General features: G+C 38.6%; 1 long non-coding RNA gene across 2 annotated transcripts in view; it reads left to right on the top strand.

Moving 5' to 3' along the window:
• Positions 1-482: 482 nt before the first annotated feature.
• LOC134296579 (uncharacterized) overlaps positions 483-10,742 on the top strand; it is a 35,358-nt gene continuing 25,098 nt past the window's right edge. Inside the window, exons 1-3 of one of the 2 annotated variants that reach the window (XR_010003375.1) lie at positions 483-6,133; positions 7,944-8,025; positions 10,501-10,635. This is a non-coding gene — a long non-coding RNA (uncharacterized LOC134296579). Of the gene's footprint in view, positions 8,026-10,500; positions 10,636-10,742 lie in introns of both variants that reach the window. The other variant, XR_010003374.1, reaches the window with a different exon arrangement.

The following is a 10,742-nucleotide window of genomic DNA, read 5'->3' as shown; positions in this document are numbered from 1 at the left end:
TGTAAAAGGTAGCATGCCTGACATTTCATTACTGCTGAGACTGCAAGATTACCAGCAATTGAGAATCACTGTTCAGATTGCAATAGCTTTGTTTTTCAATTTATCCTCCTTGCTTCCAACCCTGTCAATATCTTGATAGAGAAACCTATGCATCCCAACAGGGGAGGGAGAAAGTCAGCTTGGCTTATTGCATTGATTCTTAATCCTGAGAGGGAACATCTAAACATTTCCTTTGCTGTGTGCCTGTCACTCTTCTGGCAGGAGCTCCTGCATGGCTGAAGTACTTCTTAAATGACTTGGGCAGGGTCAACAGTAGGGACCTTTCCTTCAGTCACTATTTCCTGGCAAGATGTTGGTTTTATGATCAGGAGTTATATTTCAGACCATAGCCTTGAGTTATATACATGTTATTTTACGACATGGTTGTAAGTAAAGTAAAGATTTTCTGTATGCATTTCAGATTTCAATATTAATGTCAAAATATGTAGTATGATTTTACATAGGATTTGTGCTACATTAGAACAGTAAAGACAAATATCACTTAAGTAAAATAAACATTAAATATTAAATAACAAAAAAAAAAATAAGGTGTAAACACTAAGATAATCTGGGAATCTGTTATTGCAACACATCCAATTAAGTGGTTTAAAACCAGTATAAAAAAGATTAGGACTAAGTCTACTTGGAATACACAAAGCTCATTCCAGAAGCGTGTTTAAGATCTGGTCCAAGAGTCCAGAACAGCCTTGACTCCCAGTGTGACCATCATCCCATTTTCTTTGCTAGTTAACTTGCACCCAGTGTGCTTTATTATTATGCCAATTGTTTTCCTTAGATAGTTGAGCAAATAGTTTTCATGGTTGCCTCTTGCTAACATTGGGTAATATTTAAAGCCCTCTGCTCCTGTATGTGTATCTGCCTTCAAATTGGTTGTTGACTTAGGATGACACCATTAATTCAAGAGAGTTTCCTTAGGCAAGAAATGCCCAGAGGTGTTTTGGCCTGTTCCTTTCCCTGAAATATAGACCACAGTACCTCTTATTAACCATCGGTTCCCTTCCAAGTACTAATAGGGACTTACCCTGCTTAGCTTTCAACATCAGACAGGATCTAGTGCCTATATAGTTTCAGCTTCCCCACCCTTTTCTGGTTAATTTGCAATTTTATTTCAATATGGTGCTGTTCTGCTTTTGTATGATAACATTTTCTTTTCTTTTTAAAAATAGTTTTACAATATTTTCCAAAAGGAAAAAAAAAGAGACTACCGAGCATTATCCTCAACTTTACCTATAGCCCCACTCTACATTTGATGGTGCTAAATAAATGAGTAATAAACTTGCACCTTTTGTGTTTAACAGCCATTGGTACTGACTCTACAATATATAGGCATGCTTCAAGGGGATGTCACATAAAGTTCCACCAGGCAAAAAAAACCACACGACCTGTTTCTCTTTCCTGAAAATCCACTTTTTTGTAATCTCTCCCCACTCCCCACAACATGGCCGGTTGGTGGAAAATTTGGCTAAGTAGATATAGCCAGATGTCCATGAAAGATGCATATTATCTACCCAGCAATTGAATGTGTTAGAGGTCACACTTGTCAGAAAGCTAACAACATTTTATTTATATTTCTCCCATCTCCCCAAGGAGACTCAGAGCGGATTACATCATATAAACAGATACAGGCAAACATTCAATGCCTTGTTACAATGAAATACAATGAGACACAAATACACAGAGAAAGGCAAAGGCTTCTCCTTTCATTTCTGGCTCTGGAGGCAGTGCTCAACTGTGGCTCTGGGGGAGATACTCTTCTCCATTTCCAAGCCAAGGAGCCTGCATTGTCCATAGACACCTCCTGATCTGTGGATGATATGACTGCTTGGAGCATCTTTTGGCCTTTTTTCCACTGAAGCGGTACTTGTTTATCTACTCACATTTGCATGCTTTTGAACTGCTAGGTTGACAGGATCCTTTCTCCCTTCAAATAGCTCCTTAGACCAGGTACTTAGACCTCAAGGTAATCTCCATAGGGAGCAGTGAATGTGTTTTGTTCAGTTGATTCATGGTAGTGTTATGAATAACTTTTCAATAACTATAAAGCATAGGTTCTTTTTATTGCAATTTCAGCGTGAGAGGTATATCAGAACTTTTACAGAACAACAAAGAAAGAATTAGACATACAGACATACAGATTCACAAACAACCTACAGTTACATTGGCTAACAAACAAACAAAGGGGGGGGGGGTGTTACATTTTCAATCAGCATTCACACACAACATGCATCCATCTTCATGCATACAAATATTCCCATATCCTTTCTCCCTCCTTGGAGAAGCACTTGCTTAGGCCAGGCCCAGCTTCCACTGCAGCCTGCCAACACATAGTTCCAAAACGCCAAAACTTCAAAACTCCAAAATTCATTTTTTCCCCTAAGAACAATGCCAAGGATCAGACCCCTGTTTCCATACAGCAGAACTGACTCCCTGCAATGTAAAATGACTCCAAAAGCACTCTTTCCTCTTCCCTTGAGAAAAGAAGGCCCAGTGATCAGACTTTTGCCCTGCAAATCTGCCATTTTCCCATACACCATCTCCACTGAACATGGCGGGTGAACAGCATTGCTGTCTGTCACACTTTCTGGATCATCACAAGATCACTTATATAGCAATATTTTGCTGATGTTGTCCCAAAGTTATAAATGAATTATAGATGTCTTCCATCCCGGCTCCATCTCAGTTTCCTGGACCAGATATCGACTCTTCTGGATTACTAGTGTTAGCTTTGTGTTGACTTCCTTCTTAACAGTGGTAAACATTTCCTTAACTTGATTTAAACATTTCTCTTATCACTGTCACAGTTCTTATCACAGTTTACCAGGCAAGTCAACTATTTCAGGTCCCATTAGCAGGTTTTAATTACAATTCAGCAAGCAGGTAGTTTGTCATTCCAAACCTTAATATTTTTTAATGGTATCTCCAAAATTATTAGGCTTCATTCATTCATCTTCCATACAGTTCCATTCAAACCATATATCATATTTTTGTCACAGTAATAAGGGTGACTATGTTCTCTATCAAAACATATCCAAGCCAGCCAGACCCAGCTGGAAAAAGAATAAGCAAGTAAAAGTGTATTAAAACACAATTAGATCATACATGAACATTTGAGCTATATAATCCTTCACACTTCTTACAAACCCTCTTCAGTTCTTCGCCATGGCTGACTGTCCTATTTCTATTAACCCTTTTTATTTATCTATGTCATCATTTTTCTTCTCTCTCTGCAATCTTTTCCTTAGTTCTATGGCATATTTTCCTATTCTCCTTCTATGAGAAATAATCCTCAATTTTATATCCTTTCTTGCTCCTTAAGTCCCCTCACACAGCATTGCCTGAGCTGCGATTGGCTGGCACCAATTTCTGCAGAGGAGCTTCCCCTTGCGTTAACAGTGTATTTTTCACAAATACTGACATGTCTCTCCAAATAGTGGACATTGGGTGCATCTACACACTCAGATATATGATATGTATATATTTTAAACTGTTTGATATTTATACTGATGGGTATAACGGCTACAAGCTGTATTAACTGTTTAACTATGTTTATTGTTTTATCCTTAATTTATTTTGTTTTATTTTTGATTTACAACTTTTTGTTTGATATCATGTATATTGTTTTTGTGTTTTGAGCCTCCCCAAGTCCCTTTGGGGAGGGGGGATATTAATAAAGATGGTGGTGGTGGTGATGATGATGATGATGATGATGAATAAAACCCTCCTTCCCATAAAACTTCTTCTTTTTTTCTAGATAAATGTATAATCACATGTTTCTTCTGTATGCCTTCCAGCAAATACACTCTTCTCGGAAGTCTCAGTGCCTGTAATGAGCAGGATAAAGACGTCAGAGCTATTTTGGAACTAATTTTGTCCCTGCCTACTTGACATTTTAACCAAGGATTCCACAACACCAAAATGCCCACATAACAACCGACATTGTCACCTCCTCTGTCTTGAATAGCGGGGTGTTTAGCTGATGAAAAAGAGGATTATCTGAAGTGCTAGAATTGAAATCTTAGTTGTGGCATGCACATTAACCAATTAATTGTGATGTTTATATCAGTTGCATCTCATATGTGCTTCACTGAGTTATATCCTTGGCAATGTTTGCCTCAGTGAGGCTTGAACTTTGCGACATATATCCTCATTATCTTGACATTGTTTGAAGCATTTTTGAACGGAAAAGGAGAAAATTCTCAATACATTTGAGGGAAAAGTTGAAAATATAGTCAGATCACCACATTTGCAGGTTTGACTTTTGCAGATTTGGTTGTTCTTGGATTTGATTAAAATAATCTAACTAGGAATCTCTAGCTCCATTTTGATTCAATTGTCAACTTCTTTTGGTGGTTGACCATAGCATTGTACTTGAGGTCCTGGAGTTTTATAGAGAGGTGTTTTCTCAGGTAAAAAATAGGGCTTTTTATGAACAGTTTTTCCAGTTTCATTGTGGTCTTGTATCCATAACCCTAGTGAAAGAAGAGGGTCAGTCCCACCATTAGGCTTAAAGAGGTGTTTATTTCTGTTGGCTGATGCAAGGGGATATGGAGTGAACAACAGCAGCCTCTCAGCTGCCTATTTAATTCCCTTGGTGGTTAGAGCTTTGTGTTCAGATCTCTCTCTTGTGTGTCTCTATGCAGGACCATAGCCAGGAAAAAAATTGGGGAGGGGGGTTGAAACTTTTTTTTTAGCAAATCATGTAGAGTAGTTCCATAATGCAAAATAATTTAGAAATCAGACTCCATCAATAAACTTCAGTGGACACTCAAAACAGATAAACTTCAGTGGACACTCATGAGAATTTGGTTAATCAGTTAAAATTCATGAGTAAACCAGGTTTTTTTTAAAATCTGAAAAATTTCAGGGTGGGGGCTTGAACCCCTCAACCACCCACCCAGCCACAGCCCTGTCTACACATAAACTACAGTATCTGCAGAACTGTTATTCACAGTTTCATTTATCCATGTCTAACAATATATAATCTCTAGGCATTTTCTATCCTCTAGCATGATTCTTGAGACAGACTCCTTCATTTCAATAGGGTTGATAATTATCTGTGGTTCTGCATATCCACACAAAATCCAGGAAACATATCCCCCATGTATACAGGGGCTACACTATATGGAGTTTGGTCGTGTCCTCAGTTCTGAAGCAAGATTTCTGACTTCATCACAAAGGCTTCGCCAGCAGACAGAGGGGGGAGCAGGGTGAATCTGTTACCCTGCACAGCTCCCTCGCGACGACACAGTCCCCATCACATGTGGGAAGCGTCACCCTCCTGGAAAGGAGCCATCTCAACATGGACATATTCCCATGTTGGGAGAGAAGCATCCAAGGATGCTTTCACTCTGGTTGGGTGAAGGCCTCCGTCAGAAAGCACACAGCATTGTGTGATGGCCGGCGTGGGGCTCCATCCCCAAAACAAGGTAGAAGTGTCCTAGGATGCTAAAATTGCCCCATCTAATGAGGCCCCTAGCTCGGCTCCTAGTCTGAGCTAGGGGCATTCAGACAATGTGACCAGTCTAGCAGAGTTGATGGCATAGGAGCATCGTTTCAATGCTGGTGGTCTTTGCTTCTTCCAGCATGCTGACATTCGTCCGCCTATCTTCCCAAGAAATTTGCAAGATTTTTCTGAGGCAATGCTCATAGAATCTTTCCAGGAGTTAAGTGTGATGTCTGTAGAAAGTCCATGTTTTGCAGGCATATAGCAGGGTTGGGAGGTCAATAGCTTTATAAACAATCACTTTGGTATCCCTATGGATGTCCTGATCGTCAAACACTCTCTGCTTCATTCAGAGAAATGCTGCACTCGCAGAGCTCAGGCGATGTTGTATTTCAGCGTCAATGTTGACTTTTGTGAGAGGTGGCTGTCAAGGTAGCAGAAATTGTCAACATTGTCTAATGTTACACCATTAAGCTGTATTTCTGGCACTGCAGGGGGATTGGCTGATGACTTCTGGAAGAGCACTTTGGTTTTCTTGATGTTCAATGTGTCTGTTAATGGAATGGGAGTTGGAAACCATCTTGCGCCTCAACCCAAGAAGTGGACCGGCACCGTCTCTTTTTAGCAGGTGTAGGTGTCTTATTTGTGAAGTTCAGGACAACATATGCTCCTGTGGCAGAAACAACAGAATGAAATTGCATATTCCTTTTGTTGGAAATCCTCAAAAGGCAGGCTGTGTGATTACTCTTCCATGTGTTTATCCGGTCCTCCTTGTTACGCATCAGCTCTGCCTGGGTTATGAAGTTTAATACATTATTAATTGAGTTTGTGTGGCTCTTTGGCATGCCAAGCAAGGAACCTATGCGATAAGTTGCAACCAAAACACAAAGGCTGAATCTTTATGAGAAAACTCTGAACCATTACAAACTTGCGGGTTCCATCTGCCAGGAATTTGCTGCCAGGAAATAATAATTAGACAGACAATTAAGTTTTAAAACAAGGCCATGTTTAAAAGAAAGGTAACATTTTTCTCCTCTTCCTCCTCTCACCTTGTCTCTGAATTTGATGTTGAAATTGATGGTCCCATCATTCCCCTTTCTATCCAACTTAAGATTCCTAAAAATGTTAAAGCCAGTTGAGCTAAAATTCCATATCACGAAAAGATAAAAAGTTGAAATATAATTGAATTGTAAACAGAACTGAAAGCAATTTAAAGGCATGCAGATTTTCTAAAACAAGCAATGCACACAAAGGATACCCATGACAGGTGCCACTGTAGACTCTCTAGGAAAGGATTTTAGGGTCTGGGTAGCCGCCACCAGAAAGGACCTGTCCCATGTTCCTACCAATGTATTTAGCTATTTTATAGATTTGAATTACATGCCACTTTTCTTTCAAAATGGAAGCAAAATGGAAGCTATATAAGTTAAACAGATAAATCTGTCAGTGTGGGTGATTGATGGGAGAAGCGACCTTCCATTTAGATGTCAAGACACAAAAAGGTTTGAGTGCTGGACTACAACTCTGGAGGTCAGGGCTTGATTTCCCATTCAACCATAGAAACCCACTGTGTGACCCAGGTGAGTCACACACATCCAGCCCCAGAAATTCCCATGATAGGTTCATTCTAATGTTGCCAAATATGATGCGAAGGTAGACAACAACAAAGTAGTCTAGCCGCAGCTTTTTGAACCAGATTAAATTTTCAAATTATTACTAAAATTACTGTTGCAAATATTCACCGAAGAAGGTAAGATAAGTTACATTTTAAAAAGCTGATCATATTTTTGGTAAAGGCAGCTAGAGCAATTATTACTTTAAAATAGCTTGAATATACTGGGGAAATGAATGAATGAAGTGTGTTGTTTGAGACGTATGTTCAAATGTGAGAATATATATTTTATCATTCTGGATATCCAAAAGATCACAGAAATGTAATGTACCTCTGACAGGATTAGTTGTCAAACTCTATGTTGACAGCTTGCTGTCTGAATTTCTGTGTGTCATTGGCAGGGACAGGATTCAAATGAAGGCAGCAATTATATTTTTCTAGAGTCTTTGATACTAAGTCTTAATAATGGAAAAGGTCAAGAATTTTGCTACTTGGTGGATAAAAACTTCTTTGTTATTTTATCTCCTTATAGAACCGATATCACCTTTCAGACTCCTACATAAGTGAAAAGTATATTTCTGTACAAATGGAATGAATATATAGTTTACAATGGTTAGGAATGGATTGAATGGAGTCATGTTAAGAGTGAATTGTTTTGTCCTGTGGAATCAGTATGTAAAGTAAGGCCTAATTAAGAAACCGCATGCTATAACTGGAATGAATGCAGAGCTTTTGGCTTAGTGCACAGTCACTGATGAGCAGATTAATCAATTTGTTATGAAATGCACATCCAATAACTATCTCTTTCCATGTTCATTCACTTATCAGAGTGATACTCTGGTTTCCCCTTTATATACATGCGTTGTCAAAGAAGAAGAAGGAGAAAGAGGAAAACAAATCCTGTGTCAAGGTATGTACATGCATTGTGGACTTTATCCCATGATACCCCGATCCCATGCCATTCATGTGTTTAGGAGTAGTGGTGACTTACAAGTAGGGTGACTGTCATCTCGAGATGCTTCGAAATGTACCGGTGAGGCTTGTGATCTGTGGTCTTGTTACTACACTTCCAATTAGCAGCAAAAGTGTACCCACTTCCCTCCAGTTCTATGGTTCCAAATTATTTTTTCCTTATATTGTCAAAGCAAGTTCACAATGTCAGCAAAATTAGGGAAAAGTGAAAGTGGAAGAGCAGGACAATTCCACCTAAGACATTATTTCTGCACTGGCATGTTGATACAGAAGTGAATCTGTGTCCTGTAGAATAATGTGATCCATATGTTTTTAGATAATATATCCTGTTTTCCCGAAACATACCCTGTTTACCCAGTTCATTTTATTTTATCTACTTGGGTGCCAAATCCATGTTTTTACCATGATTGTCTTTTATACATATATGTATTTTTATTATGTTTAGAGTGTTAATTTACTTTCTGTCTGTATTTTCTGATGTTATTGTATGTTGTTTGCTGTTTTATCCAGGCTTGGCCCCATGTAAGCTGCCCCGAGTCCCTTCGGGGAGATGGAGGTGGGGTAAACAAAAAAAAGTATTATTATTATTAAAATAAGACATCCCTGAAAATAAGACCTAGTAGAGGTTTTACTGAATTACTGAATATAAGGCCTCCCCTGAAAGTAAGACCTAGCAAAGTTTTTGTTTGGAAGCATGCCCGCCAAACAGAACACCAGAGCATGCAGGATCAGTAAATGCACGTACCATAGATTATTATAAATAGAAATAATGGTAGTAACAAGCAATTCTTGATAGGATTCACAGTTTGTCTGGTTATGCTGGTTTGTGATGACAACTACTGTACAGTATATAATAAATGTCTATTTTTTGTTCAATAATAAATGTGAATTCTTTTTCATGGAAAAATAAGACATCACCTGAAAATGAGACCTAGTGCAAAAATTAATATATGACACTGTCTTATTTTCAGGGAATCACGGTAGCTAATTTTGCATTGCTCTTGTTAATGCATTAAAAGGAATCATATTTGTATTTTTTAGTGTCACCCCCTGAGGAAGGTCAACTCTAATACTGGCAAAAACATGCTGCACTTATAAAAACAAATAAAATGTATTACCTTTGTGCTTTTAAAAACAACTAAATCTGTGAGCACATTGAGTTTTGTCACCTGATTTGCTTGAACCTTAAATTCCAATCCAAACTTGACTGGGGAATATAACATTTCTGCCTCCATCCCCATGTTCTATATGTCTGCCTCCATCCCTATATGATTTACTCTTTCTGTTAATTTTAGAAAGTCCCCCCTGCCCCCAAAATATAAACCACACAAAATTCTCAACTATCTCCATCCTTTTTGCCACTGAAACAGACTACCATACAAACACAATTCCATGCTCTTGAATTCACAAGGAACCCCATCAATTTTTCTGCAAATTCAAACCTTCAGAAGTCCATTGATAGTCTTCATTGCTCTTTTCCCAATGCCATCTTTAGCTGGTGACACATTGGATGTCTTCCAGTGGTGTCTGGAGATGAGAATGGATGAGAATTGGGAAAGTGAGGTCCAGTTTGGGCAAGATTGAGGTCCTTTTTGATGTTTCATTCCTCTGACCAAATGCGGGATGTTCAGTCTGTTCCAGATGGTGTGCAACTCCCCTCAATTTCAGAGAAATCTGAACAAAATATTACTATATCTGGACATTTTCACCAAATAGGAACATATGTGAAATTTATATCCAATCCATATTTTAAAAATGTAGGAGTAAGATAAGTGTGACTGATAAGTGTGACATCATTTGTGATGAGAAGAAGCTACAGATTTAAAGGCCACTTTCTGAGTTTTTTCCCCCGGTATCAAAATTGGTGTGTGTTTTAAATGCATTTACAGATGTATTTGTACAATTTAATAATTTATCAAAATCCTCTCTTGCAGGAGGATATTTCTGCAGAGTTTTATAAAACACATTTTAGTCATTTGCATTCTAAAATATGTGCAAAACGACTTCAAAAACTTCACAAATGTGCTGATGCTTGATGTGGAAGTTTTTTCCCCTTGAAATAAATGTTGGGAGGTGTAAAAATGTCTCTATGCCATTAGATCAGTTGTTTACTTATTAGAACAGGCCAACTGTTTGCTTTTACCCAAACTGTGATGAGGTCCCAAATTTACTCAATGGTTGGGGCATTTTTGTCCCCCTTTCCTCTTTTTGCCATTGTGTTTCCAAACATAGCATTGTACCTGAAGAGACTGCTAGTAAATATCGTTCTACTGATAATAGACTCTTATATGCTGCTAGTAACATTTTTTAGGGGAAGGCAATGAATCATTGCCTAAGGGGTAACTATAGGATCATACAGTGTCCCCTTTTTGGACTTGATCAATGAACATTTGCCATTTTTTTATTGTGTCAGACGCAACTTGATAACATACTGCAAATCGCTGGATGTGTTGCCATCCTGTTGGGAGGCTTCTCTCTTGCCCCTGCAAGCTGGAGCTGACAGACGGGAGCTCAACCTTTCTCGTGGATTCAAACTGCCAACCTTCAGGTCAGCAACCCAACATCCAGGTCAACAGTCCAGCCGACACAAGGGTTTAACCCACTGTGCCATGATATGGTGATGCCTTTATTGTTTTTTCTGGTCCCTTTCAAAAG

The sequence above is a fragment of the Anolis carolinensis genome, chromosome 2, assembly GCF_035594765.1.
Source record: "Anolis carolinensis isolate JA03-04 chromosome 2, rAnoCar3.1.pri, whole genome shotgun sequence".
Lineage (NCBI taxonomy): Eukaryota > Metazoa > Chordata > Lepidosauria > Squamata > Dactyloidae > Anolis > Anolis carolinensis.
This window is presented reverse-complemented; position numbering and strand designations above follow the sequence as displayed.